This window comes from Schistocerca gregaria, chromosome 1, assembly GCF_023897955.1.
Source record: "Schistocerca gregaria isolate iqSchGreg1 chromosome 1, iqSchGreg1.2, whole genome shotgun sequence".
In the NCBI taxonomy this organism is placed as follows: Eukaryota; Metazoa; Arthropoda; class Insecta; order Orthoptera; family Acrididae; genus Schistocerca; species Schistocerca gregaria.
Window position 1 is genome coordinate 400,542,935 of NC_064920.1, and position 14,357 is coordinate 400,557,291.

Consider the following 14,357-nt stretch of genomic DNA (forward strand, 5'->3'; position numbering starts at 1 on the left):
TTTGAAATTTGCAAAATCTGTCTATTTCTTAAAAGCTCCAAACTGAGAGCAATTAAAATACTACAGAATGCAATAAAAAGGGTAAGAAGAATTGGAGCATAAAAGAGGTTGCAGAAAAGTGAAAGACGAAAAGAGGAAAGTAAAGTTTACCTGCAAAAATCAGTAAATTGCATCGAAAGTAAGAAATTTGAATTTTCTGTTAACGATATAAGGAAAGAGGAGATAATAATTGCCGCGAAAGCTAATTACAACGAAGAGCACAGTAGTAAATGGAAATTTGTGAACAAAAAATTAAGGTATTGGTGTGACATTCAGGATTTTTTAAGTACGACTTATACAATGGAAAATCATTTATGTAAACTATCCTAAGCTCAGTCGAACAGGGCGTCGGATGCGGCTAGCTAGAAAAGCGAACGATATTTCTATTGCTTAAGTGTGTGAAAATCTACTGCATTAGAACTTGACATTATTTCGAGAGATTTCATGTCAAACGAATATTTCCAAATTTTGTTGGAAGCTAGATAACTCATCGTTCCAAATTTTATGTATTAGGTAAACGCAGCAGCGGATGTTTGGACAGTGAAAAAAGTTAGTAGGCGACAAACGTAATTAATCTACCGCAGTTGTGTCGGCATAAATTCACCACCTAATATGACTGACACATACAGCAGCAAAGATATAGGAGGCCCTACATGTTGCGTATGAAGTCATAGAAGAAAGTGTACCGCTGACACATGTGTTCCTGATGGTAACAGCTCTCTGCTGGACAGAGTCGTGTAGACTAAATACTGGTATTAAACGTGACTAAAGCACCAACTTGCATTGTCTATAAAATTCATAAGACAGTCATAGACCTCACCCAGATTCATAGTAAATGGATACATTTCAGATTTCCTTTGCTTTTTTGTAATAGTCAGTAAGTGTATAACGTGGCTGGATATAGATACACTTTGAAAGGATGTAAGTACGTAGGTGTGTAATCGCGGAGGGTTGTGTCTCTACGTACAGCAGAGACGACAGCACAAACACACGGTTTTTGTTTCACTTTTCAAAAATTTTGGGATGTGTATATTCTGCAAGTTCTCTGTTATATTGTTACGCTGTTTCGTCAAAGTTTTCTGGATCACGTCTGCAGCAGTTCAAAAGCAAAATAAACTCGTATAATAATATTGAACGGGAAGTCAGCCAACATCATGAGGGTTTTCTGTATTTGTATGCAGTTGTACCTTTATTTCACAAACCACACGTGTCTTATATTAATAACTGTTTACATAAATGGTCGCCATCTTCCTAGCGCCACCAGTCTAAAATGAGATTTTATTGTCCTCCACATCCAGAAAAAAATTTAACTCGTAGCTTACATTTCAAAGACTTGTTGGTATCAACAAAAATTGCCCGTTTTGCTTTGCAAGTAACATGCGAAAACGTAAGGTGATTGATATCGCTAATAATTTCAAAATCTACTTACAGATTACAGAGTTTAGTCTTACTGAATATTGCAAGGATGTTCAAGAAGTTTCATAAAAGGAACAGTCCTTGTTATTGTCCCTGTTGCGATAATATACGTAGTTTTTAGTCTGCAGAAATCAAAGAAAATAATTTTAGCAATAGCTTGTATTAGAAGGAAATTAATCCTGAGCACGAGTGAAAGTGAGTTGTGATATTTGCAAGACATGAAGTTACGAGTAACTGATCTCCATAATCGTCACTGATGTCTTATGTCTTACAGCCTGTTTTAATATTCAGTCGCATTGCAGGGATTGTTGTTGTTGTTGTCTTCAGTCCTGAGACTGGTTTGATGCAGCTATCCATGCTACTCTATCTTGTGCAAGCTGCTCCATCTCCCAGTACTTACTGCAACCTACATCCTTCTGAATCTGTTTAGTGTATTCATCTCTTGGTCTCCCTCTACGATTTTTACCCTCCACGCTGCCCTACAATGCTAAATTGGTGATCCCTAGATGTCTCACAACATGTCCTACCAACCGATCCCTTCTTCTGGTCAAGTTGTGCCACAAGCTCTTCTTCTCCCCAATTCTACTCATTACCTCCTCATTAGTTATGTGATTAACCCATCTAATCTTCAGCATTCTTCCGTAGCACCATCTTTCGAAAGCTTCTATTCTCTTATTGCCTAAGCTATTTATAGTCCACGTTTCACTTCCATACATGGCTACACTCCATACAAATACTTTGAGAAACGACTTCCTGACACTTAAATCAATACTGCAGGGATAATCTCCTGAAACAGTTAAAATAACAATTATAAACTGCATGGAATTAAGTAGATCTTTAACAGTAGTGCTTGTGAGATTCATTCTCAACCTGTATGCACTGTCACCCCCCGGATTATAAAGCGAAAATGCCAGTGCGATACTTTAAGGTTGTATGTCTGTCACACTAAACCCGTGTCCCTTGTGTTAAGAAAGTTCAGCGCTTTTCATCAATTATCGGAAGAAATGCCCCATGCTATATTTGCTCTCTATTTGCTTTATTCAAGAACAAAGCTAAGAATTGTTTGTGGAGTGATGACTGTTATATCTTCCTGAACGCAAGACTTTGGCAGCTTGATGTGTCTCTTTTACACTAATGACTAATAGTTAGGAAATAATTTTTCATGAAACTAAAGGGTGTCTGGAGATATGTGTCATCATTTCAAACATAAAAAAAATTCTTTTTGAATCACGTTTTTATATAGATTACAACTTTCAGGAACCAAACTATGTAATTCCCATCTTAACCTAGTGTACTAAATGATATTGACTCCTGTTCCAGATAAGAGCTCTTAGATGTGAACGGTTTTCTTATTTTTATCTGTAATGAGGGTTCTTCACTCTTATCAAACGCAGACAGGACTTTTTTTTTTAATTCTAGCAGAGCATTCACCAGAATGAAGTGATATTATCACTCCCTCGTAAGAGGTAACGTGAAACAGTATTTTCTTCTTAAATCTTTTTACTTTATATGCCACTGTGAGTGCAAGCACAAAAATAAATACGAGAAGTAAACGAAGAAGTGGACCCGAGTTTTCACAAACGACACGTGTTGTGGTGAAATGCGCCCCGTAAGTTGAGTAATGCCTTTCAAACTCATTCTTTACCTCAAGAAGACGTCATATCACAAGTGGTTATTTTATGTTTATTTTACAACATAATTTAAAAAATACAACTGGATACTTTCATATAAATTTGGAACATTTATAGTAATTTTTAGTGGTTCTGTCCCTTCGGAAATTAAGGAAAGATTAGTCGACGGGATTTTAGGATGGCTGTAAAAACCGTATACTTTGCCTTGAAAAGGACCTTGCACTAATGAAATTAGCCGCCTATTAATTTTTGTAGTACAATGCTACGTACAAGCTAGGAAATGTTTCTAGCGATCAAATCCTTTTAAGGACAAATGCGATGCAACAATGACTAAACATATGAGTGCGTTATGTCGATGAATTCCGTATAGATTGTATTTGCAGTAGACTTATTTCTGTGACTGCTCTCACTGTAGGTGATTCCTATGAAGATGATCTATTAATAATTTTTTTTAAAGTGGTTTGGACCTCTGGTTGTTGCAAGAGTTACGAAAGACGCCACTTCCACCGGTCACACGTTAAACGTCTCTGTTTATGTATCCAAACAACGCACCATTAGCTCTCATAAGGCAGAGGGTGCACTGTTCCAAAAATAATTAAAAAATACAACTGGATACATTCACTAGGAAATCTTTGAAGGTCACGGAGAATCAAATTGTGGACCTCTGCGTCAGAAATTCATAGCGCTAAAAGTAGAACATGATGAGAAACACTGCAGAACCGTGTTACTGAAGTCCTCTTTTATGCTAGGTGTCCATAAAGCTTCTCGTGGATACTAGTAGTATGTTGTTTCCGTGTTCTCACATATATCTCTCTGAACATACGTGAACTTCGCAGGAGTGTTTAATATTTTTTCTTACTTGCTCCAACTTTCGTAGATGAAGTCCAAAAATTCATGCAGAATAATGTATTGTTTATTACCAACTACCTCAACACTTCCATGTCTGTTGCTCTTGAATTTGTAACTTTAAAATTAACATTAATTTCTGTTCTTTCCAGTTTTGCTCTAGAAGCTGGTCGCAAATCTTACAGAGAAACCGACGAGGTTTCTTCGCGCAGCTGCTGTATACACAGACCAAAGACATTAAAGAAAGCGAGACTTCCCGTCGGTGTGGGTCTCAGCTGTACGACGTCACGTCTGGAGTAGTACCTATGGGAATTCGTTAATGTTGGTGGTTGAGGTCCATCATATACAGAAACATACTATCTTCAGAGTATTTACTGCTGACTCGACTTTATCCCAAAAACAAGTCATGTATACTAGAAATACATTCAACCTATCAGAGCAACTGAATTAGGACTAAACCGACAATTTTCCTTTTTCAGATTTGTCTCTTCGACGAAATGGAACACTGAACTAGTGCACAATTAGTATATGTCTATTATTTCTTTTCTGATGAACGGAAGAAATCAGTGAGCATTTTATTTCCTTCTCTGAAGTATACACTCTCACACATTTTGTTTATTGTTTGATCGTACTACCGTTAATTACAGAAGAAAATTTAGATCGCTTTTCTAAATGATCCCGTCTTCCTGTGAGTACGTTAGCAATCTACTTCCATAACGCCCTGTGAGTTATTCGTCTGGTCTCTCTAAGCAGGAAAACTGTTAAGTATGTAATCTGATGCTTCTAGAACTTGGGAAAATAAAATATACATAGTAGCAATTCTAATATTTGTAATTTTCAACTTTTGCGACATTTTATTTTTCTTAGGAGTTAGCTGAAGTCTCCCAAATATATTATGCGGTGCATAAATTCCACACTTTCAAATTATAATTCCATGTCCTTCAGTAGATGAATTCTCTGTCTCAATGCACTTTGTTTCCGGTATATGCTCGCTCAGCGCCTTGCTAAGTTTGTTGGAGAATATAATTCAGCTCAGTGTTCGACTAATATTCACAGCACGATTTTTATGTAGTCGTTTTCCGTCATTAAAGGAAGCTATTCCTATCCTTACAATAAATTAATGCACTCTTGTTCTATATACAGCCACCACGAAAGAGCTATGCTGAATAAATTTCACTGCAGCTGCATTTATACTGTCTACTAGACTACATTCACATAGGCTTACAAAAATAGTCTGTAATCTGTTTCTAAAAAGCTAACGCAAGTTTACATGAAACGTTCTAATGGTATTTCTATCGATCATAAGTTCATCAAACTTTGTTATGTTAAAGAAGAAATAATTTAAACAGAAAATAATACCCTGGGAATAAAAATGAGTAACAACATCAGACCATAGTTGTAGAGTATCATGTACGCCTCTATAGCCACTAATTTTGCTGTGCTGTTCAGCCATACACGTAAGCAGCGAAAGATAGCATGGCCCCTAATGTTACTATTAATTTTACTTTTGAGAACTACAAAATCATTTTCTTACAGAGCAACTTCTTTCACTTTTTTCAGGGTCACTTCTTTCACATTTTTCATATCCACACTGAGCTGCATGCTTAGTACCCTATAAAAAACACAGACATAAATCCGTAGCTGTGCTCTAATCACAGAACATACCTCCATCGTCTGCTTCACTGAATTAATTTAAGCCATCGCATAGATTGTACATACGTGCAGTTTAATGGGTGACAGTTACACAATATTTGAGAGTTCGCCGTCTCTTTTCTGAAACCATGCACATTGGCAGAGTTTACGAGACTGTCTATAAAGTAGGACATCAAAATCATTTCTGCTCTGAACTACCCTTAATTAACTATTAAGAAGACGAAAGAGTAAATGTTGAAAAACGCAAAATGATACCGTAGAGATAGAACAGGCGCAACAGCCCTCCAAACGAGAACGGTTTTACTGACAAGTTACGACACCTGTAGCACTCAAGATGGTAAGTTAGAAAATATGAAAAATTAATTGCGATATGGCGCGAGAGGAAGCCACGCCGGGTTCACGGAATTTTGAATTAAGCATTCCAGTACTGCATCATCCCGCTTAGAGACAATAACGTTTGGAGAAGCTGTCGTTCAGGGAGGAAGTTTGCGTGTTTATCCTGCTCTCGTGCTTGTCCATTACACTGCCTATCATGGTCACAGGACAGTAACATAGAAACTATCCAGAACTGATGCGCAAAGAAACTTACGCTTGACCGTTGAAACCGACGCGTAATTCAAACCAAAGATGCTTGAATGGAGGACAGTGTAACTGCCCAATTTCTAAAATGCGCACGGATGGCCAGGAAAAATATCTTTTTCGAATCTGCTAGTCGGAGTAATGGCCAGCTGTGATGCACTCGAGATACGTCTTGTGCGTTGCTTTTTTTATGGATTTGAAACAGGATTACTTATACTCTCGGAAAAATTAATTAATGAGAGTTATAAAATGCAAAATGCTGTTAAATAGGAAAATGAGTAAGTGACTTGTGAAAACCTCTTTCCACAGTATTTTGCTGTAGTTAGCGTAGTTTCTTACTGCGCGTCATGTCGAGACTAACCAGACAGTTTCGGAGATTCACAGATAAAGAGCAAAGGAGGAGTGTGTTAATCAGCTGCCGTAAAATATTAGCAGCAGATACCAAAACGTGGTGTAAATACGACATAACTATTACCAAATAGTCGTACACTGTCTTAACCTTGATGATAGCTTCCACTCGCGCAGGCGTTCAATCAGGTGCTGGAAGGTTTCTTGGGGAATGGCAGCCGATTCTTCACGGAGTGCTGCACTCATGAGAGGTATCGATGTCGGTCTTTGAGGCGTGGCATAGAAGTAACCACTCCGCCACAGGCCGCGCATTATGAACAGGTGCTCGATCGTGTTGAAAGATGCAGTCACCATCCTCGAATTGCTCTTCAACAGCGGGAAGCAAGAAGGTGCTTAAAACATCAGTGTAGGCCAGTGATGTGATAGTGCCACGCAAAACAACAAGGGGTGCAAGCTACCTCCATGAAAAAAACGACCACGCCATAACGCTACCGCCTCCGAATTTTACTGCTGGCACTACACACACTGGCAGATGACGTTCACCGGGCATTCGCCATACCCACATCCTGCTATCGGATCGCCACATTGTGTACCATGATTCGTCATTCCAGACAACGTTTTTCCATTGTTCAATCGTCCAATGTTTACGCTCCTTACACCAAGCGAGGCGTCGTTTGGCATTTACCGGCATGATGTGTGGCTCATGAGCAGCACCTCCCGCCTAACTGTCATAGTACTTGCAGTGGATCCTGATGCAGTCTGGAATTCCTGTGTGATGGTCTGGATAGATGTCTGGCTATTACACATTACGACCCTCTTCAACTGTCGGTGGTCTCTGTCAGTCAACAGACGAGGTCGGCCTGTACTCTTTCGTGCTGTCCGTGTCCTTTCACGTTTCCACTTCACTACCACATCGGAAACAGTGGACCTAGGGATGATTAGGAGTGTGTATGACACAGACACGTTCGAAGTCCGTGAGTTCCGCGTAGCGCTCCATTCTGATCTCTCACGATGTCTAATGACTACTGAGGTCGCTGATATGGAGTACCTGGCAGTAGTTAGCACCACAATGCATCTAATATGAAAAACGTATGATTTTTGGGGTCTCCGGATACTTTCGATTACATAGTGTACGTAGCAAATCGTAATCCCTTCACATCTGCGTCTGCCATCTAAGAACAAGTAAGGGACTCTCTGCTACATCCTGTTTCATCTCGTACCATTTTCCAGAGACAAACAGCAGCCAGACTAGCGTGTAGCCATCCCATGTGTAGGCTGGTGTTAACACCTCAACATTAATGGTTGCGTTTGGTCCGCTTCCGTGACCAGAAAGCAGGGACGGTTGATGAAAGGCATCGCATTGTGTTCAGCGATGAATCACGGCTCTAGTGTACCCGGGATGACCATCGTTGGCGAGTGTGGCTGTGATGTGGAAAGAGAACCCAATCTTATAATTTTTTGGAGAGTCACAGTATTGTTACCCCTGGCGTCGTGATGTGGCCCTTCGGGTAAGGCTGATAGCTATTGAGGGAACTCTGACAGCACAACGACACACGACGAACATCATGCATCCTTATGTGTCACAGCTCTTGCGACAGTACCGTGGTTCCATTTTCCAACAGAACAGTGCTCGTCCACATGCAATTCGTTTCTCTATAAACTGCTTCATGTGGAGTTCGTTCTGCGGTGAGGAATATCTCCTGATTTGCCTCCAATAGAACGAGTGTGAGACCAACTCTGACATCAGCTACGTCGCAGTGGTAGTATCTATGATATCAAGGACCAAGTACAACAGTTCCGGGCCAACTTGCATCAGACGCAAAAGCTTTGAAACGCTCTTCCCAATCCAATCAGCGCCTACATCCAGGCCATAGGGTGCAACATGATACTTATAAGTCGACTAATACAGCCAAGTTCTTTGTAAATATGATTCGATTTTGTACTGACAGAAGTAATATCGCATATCTACTCAACTCGATAATCTCCATCTCGGTTCCTCCACTTCTTTTGGGTACTTCACATTTTTTTGACACACTGTGTGTATTTAGACCCGCTTTTTACCAGGCAAACTATAGTGTGGTTATAATGCTCTGCTCTGAACCAGGAGTCAGGAGGAGAGGAGTAAATTAACCGTCTGGCTGCGATCCAATGCCTCCCTCAAATCACGTTAGCCGAATAATTGCATGGCATGGTATAGCTCTTTTGGTAAGGCCTTGACGATTCTTTTTCAAAAATTGAGGTAGTGGTCCAACTCTTAATGACATCGACGTTGACACAAAGTTACGTTTAACCATACCTTATACTGGATGCAATGGGTATAAGTGCAGATATTTGTATTGGTGACTGAGGATGGCGTACTGAACAAAATTACATCAGTATTTACGTCGTTTGCAGAATAATAAGTATAGGTATTACAAATCTTATGTTTTAGGTTGGACAGTACCTTCAGGCACATCAGGCAACAGAAAATTATTAATGTTTGTTTTCTCCTGGGCTGCATGTCAGGTGATGAAGTGTGGACGCATGAATGGTTGGTCTATACTGTCAGACATAGTTAACCTTGCGAAAATGGTATGGCCATGCGGAAAACATCGGCTCATACGGCTTGTAATGTGTTTGTGGGAAGACTGTTCAACACAAAAAAAAGACCAGCACACTGATGTGTGTACATTTTAAGGTACCACATACCTCGTATGAAAGTATTTGCATTTACAGCCGTTAGAGCCTTTATATATAAACTGTTTCCTACTTTCCTCATAATCATCCATTTTGTTCCTTGGAACAATGTAATCAGCGTTCTACCAACTGCCTCCATGAGAACATGTTAAGTATTAACGAAAATGGATCTAACAGATGTAATGGTGAAGGCCATAGGTGATGTTAGCTAAAGATGGAAATGTTTTTAGAAACAGCATGAAAGATGCATATTTCCCCTATGTAAGAAGCGAAAAGAGACAGAGACTGCAGCACGGTATCATGTACTTCCGCAGAATGTATGCAATTAGAAACGTCTCATCATTTAAGAACTGAGTGACACATATGAATGGTGGTTGTGTGGTTGCGCTGTAACTCAAGATCCGGAGGTAGGTACTGCAGTTAATACGGGTGTTAACGATATTTATACCTCTGGTAATTTTACGGCGCACGTGAAGAAACTAGATTGCACCTGTAATTCCCAGAGGATCACTGCGTTGTTCAAAGCAATTATCAATATGATTTCTTTTCCTTGTAAAGGTACTGCAAGGCGGACCTGAAGATCTGTAATGTAGCTGTGTAATAACCTAAGTGGAGTACTGCTGGAATTATTCGTAACTATGTTCAGATACTGGTAAATATGTTCAGATATTGGTCAGAAAGAAATGCGCTGTACACAGGGCCTGAGTCATGCGAAGCCCAAAGGAAACGCTATTTTGTAAATAAAAGCACTGGCCTTTTACGTCCTCAACCATAAGTAATTTTTGTTTCTTGTTTCAGATTATCCACCATGAAGGATCAACAATGACACCACCGGGCAGTGATCGAATTCCTTCACTAATCTGAGAATAGCTCAAAATACATCGAGTCACGGTAATTTGCTGTCATTCTGCGTGGGAGAGAGCAGATCTATGTAATGTGGTTCCATGGTTCACAGTTTAGATCTCAGTCATTGCATCACGGCCAGCCGTGTTGAGATAGCAAGAAGCTGAAAACCACTGAAAACGCGTTGAAAAGTAAGAAACAATTCACAAATGAAATCTGTATCATCGCGAGACACTCATGTAGAATGCAAGTGTGAGAAATATGTATGTTTTGTCACTAACTCAATAAAGTTGAATGAAAAATATTTCTTCTTTAATGTCTGCTGCAAAGCTTTCGTAAAGATAAGAGATGAGATTACATTTACTACTTAAGCTATATTATTGAACCTTTACTTTTACATCCCTACCTTTGGCAGACGACAAAAATAACCGTCTTAGGACAGCATAAAATTTATTATGTTGTTAGGTGCAGTACATTCTGAGTTGTCAAATACAGTGCACATACTTGTAACCCACAAAAGCACACTCGAAATGTATTGCACCTGATACCATATTAGCTTTTATCCTACCTTAAGCTTATTCTGTCTGAAGTTCACCATGTTATGGCTTTATTCCAAAATCTGTAAAAATTTCGAATCATATACTTTCGACGATAAATGTAAAGTTTTTAGACGCTTTGGTGCTCCCTAGGTTCCTCAACCGTTCAGATAATGCTAGAAGCTTGGCCAAAACAAAGAGTGCTCGCCTGGAATTAAAAGTGGTGCCACAACCTCCTACCGTCCTGACATGGTGCCATAGGATTTCTGGCTGGTTGGCTGTACGCTCATTCGCGTATAACGGTTTATTGACGACAGTATATTAGGTGTGCGAAGAACTGCTGCAGTGACCAACCTCAAGACAAGAAGAGAGAGTAGTCAGCAGTGAAGTGGATCAAATTGCCAATATACTGAATGGCATTTTCAGAGGAGCTTTCAACTGCAAAATAAAGATGTATTTAAACAACATGTCACTTAGTCCTTCAGGGGTTAGTATTGGTAAAAACTGGAAGAAAAATTCGTGTAATGGTATATCCGAATCCAGTGCCTGGTGTGACGTAGGCTAGTCTGTTGTTTCATTGCCATCTGTCTGCTACGTGGAAGAAGATGCTATAGGCAGTGGTGCATGTGGTTACTACACATTTGGTTAATACACATTATGACACATTCGCAGTAAACACAGTAAATCAAGCACTCTTTGAAATACGCTTGTCTCGATTCGGACTGCATCACATTGATAGGCACATGCACCTCTGCCGGCCTTTGGTGGCCGAGCGGTTCTACGCGCTTCAGTCTGGAACCGCGTGACGGCTACGGTCGCAGGTTCGAATCCTGCCTCTGGCATGGATGTGTGTGATGTCCTTAGGTTAGTCAGGTTTAAGTAGTTCTAAGTTCTAGGAGACTGATGACCTGAGATGTTAAGTCCCGTAGTGCTCAGAGCCATTTGAACCATGCATCTCTAACTGCTCGTTGTGGGTATACACAGTTGCCTTTAAATATCCCCATAGCAAAAATTACAGTCGACTCAGGTCCTGCAAATTACAACGATTCAACATGCGCAATGAGCTACAACAGTAAGATGGCCTACACTTTTCTTTTAAACGTCTTGCATTTTGTAGGTATAAGCTAATGGTTACCATTAGAGCTACAGTGCATTGTGCATCACTTCCTCATATTTGGAATCTTCTTTGGAAATGTTGTATAGAAGACGAACCAGACTGCGTTTTATTCGCAAAAAACTTAGAAAAAGCAACAAATCTACTAAAGACAATGTCTACACTATGCTTTTCCCTCAGCTTGTGGAGTGTTGCTACGAGGTGTGTGGGATCTTTACTAGAGACGACTTATGAATGATACCGAGAAAGATCAAAGAATGGCAGCTCGTTTTGTATTATAGTGAAATAGGGGAGAGAGTATAACGGATGTGATATGTGAGTTGAGGTGACAATCATTACAGCAAAGACGTTTATCACTGAGAAGAGATCTTTCAAAGATATTTCCATCACCAGTTTTCTTCTTCGAATCCAAAATATTTTGTTGACTTCCACGTACATGAGGAGAAACTGTATTAAAATAATAGAAGAAATAGCCTGCTCGTAAAAAATTGTGATTCATTTCCCGATTGTGCGTTTCGATGATGATGATGCTGTTTGGTTTGTTGAGCGACGAACTGCGAGGTCATCAGCGCTCGTACAAAGTCCCAATTTGAACTCATCTGAATTGTTTTACATAGTGCAATTTCGCCACTATCAAGAATGATGATGATGAGATGATGAAGACAACACAAACACCCAGAGAAAAGCCGGCCGCGGTGGCCGAGCGGTTCTAGGCGCTTCAGTCCGGAACTGCACGACTGCTACGTTCGCAGGTTCGAATCCTGCCTCCGGCATGGATGTGTGTGTGATGTCCTTAGGTTCGTTAGGTTTAAGTAGTTCTAAGTTCTAGGGGACTAATGATCTTAGATGATAAGTCCGTTAGTGATCAGAGCCATTTCAACCATTTTTTGAACCCAGAGGAAATCCCCAACCCGGCCGGGAATGGGCGTTTCGAGAATGGAACAATTGGTGAACTTAAAGTGTATCTGTGAACTCTCTGCCAAACATTTGAGTGTGAATTACAGAGTTATCTTGTAGATATAGAGGAGACGCCCAAAAGTATGGAAACACAAAACATTACAACGCCTCTTCGACTGTAGGAAAACCGCTGACATTCAAAACATCTTGAAGTCACCCGGAATGGATAAATACAGGTCCTGTATGGTTTTCAAGGGAACAGTATACCATTCTTCCTAGAAAATAGTGGCGAGTTAAGGTAACGATATTAGCGGTGAGTAGCAATCAAACAAGCTTCTCTCCCAACTAGGCCACAAGAGCTCAACAGTATTGAGATATCATGACTGCAGTGGCCAGGGGAGATGCGACAATTCATCCTCGTGCTCAAAAAACTAATCCGGATGATGAAAGTTGTGTGACCAGGGACCCTGTCGTCTTGAAAGACAGCACCTCCGTTGGTGAACAGACGTTGTGCCATGGTATGAACCTGACCAGCCAAAATGGTCACATAATCATTGGCTGTAAAGTGACTTTGCAAAGTAAACATTAGGTCCATGCAATACCACGATAATACTGCTCAAATCATCGCCTAACTTGTGCCATGTTGCACTCTACGGACGCAAACTCGGGCAGATGCTGGAGACAATGTGAAACAAGACTCATTCGACCAAATGACATCCTCCCATTTGTCCATAGTCGAAGTTTTACGGCTTCAGCGCCACATGTTACTGCTACTGGCGTTTGCGTCATTGACGAGTGGTTTTGGATCTCCAGCTCACCTTGAAATTCACAGCTGATGGGCCTCCTTTGGTAATGTTTTGGTGCTGGCAGGCTTTGCGAGTTCGGCATTCAGCTCTTCAGTGTGTTTTGCAAGTCTGTCCTCTTTCTTTTCGTCAAAACCCTCCAAAAAAATTGTTCAAATGGCTCTGAGCACTATGGGACTTAACGTCTAAGGTCATCAGTCAACTAGAACTTAGAACTACTTAAACCTAACTAACCTAAGGACATCAGACACATCCATGCCCGAGGCAGAATTCGAACCTGCGACCGTAGAGGTCGCGCGGTTCCAGATTGAAGCTCCTAGAACCGCTCGGCCACACAAGCCAGCTCAAAATTCTGTTCAAGATATATGAGACACGTGGTATATCCTCAGATTCAAGAAGAATATAATTACTCCAATTCTAAAGAAAGCAGGTGCTGACAGGTGCCACTTTTACCGAACTACCGGTATAATAAGTCATTTCTGCAAAAAAGGAACACTGATTCTTTACACAAGATGGAAACATTCCTAAAAGCCGACCTCAGGGAAGATCAGTTTGGATTCTGGATAAATGTAGGAACACGCGAGGCAACACTGATCTTACGACTTCTTAGAAGACAGATTACGTTTAAAGCACATGTACACTTCGAGAAAGCTTTTGACAATGTTGACTAGAATACTCTCTTTGAGATTCTGAAGGTAACATGGGTGAATTACAGGAAGTGAAAGGTTATTTACAACTTGTACAAATACCAGACGTCGGTTGTAAGAGTAGAGGGGCATGAAAGGAAGCAATGGTTGAGCCGGGCTTGAGACAGGGATGTAGCCTATCCCCGATGTTTTTCAACACGTACATTGAGCAAGCAGTAAAGAAAGCCAAAGAATCATTTCGGATAGGAGTTAAAATTCATGGAGAAGAAATGAACAACTTCGAGTTTCGTCAATAACACAGTAATTCTCTCAAAGAAAAAGGACTTTGA

General features: G+C 40.4%; 1 long non-coding RNA gene across 1 annotated transcript in view; it reads left to right on the plus strand.

Moving 5' to 3' along the window:
* Nucleotides 1–10,282, plus strand: part of LOC126349173 (uncharacterized) — a 143,220-nt gene extending 132,938 nt beyond the window's left edge. The window contains exon 8 of the long non-coding RNA XR_007565181.1: nt 9,987–10,282. This is a non-coding gene — a long non-coding RNA (uncharacterized LOC126349173). The remainder of the gene's footprint in view (nt 1–9,986) is intronic.
* The last annotated feature ends 4,075 nt before the right edge of the window (nt 10,283–14,357 follow it).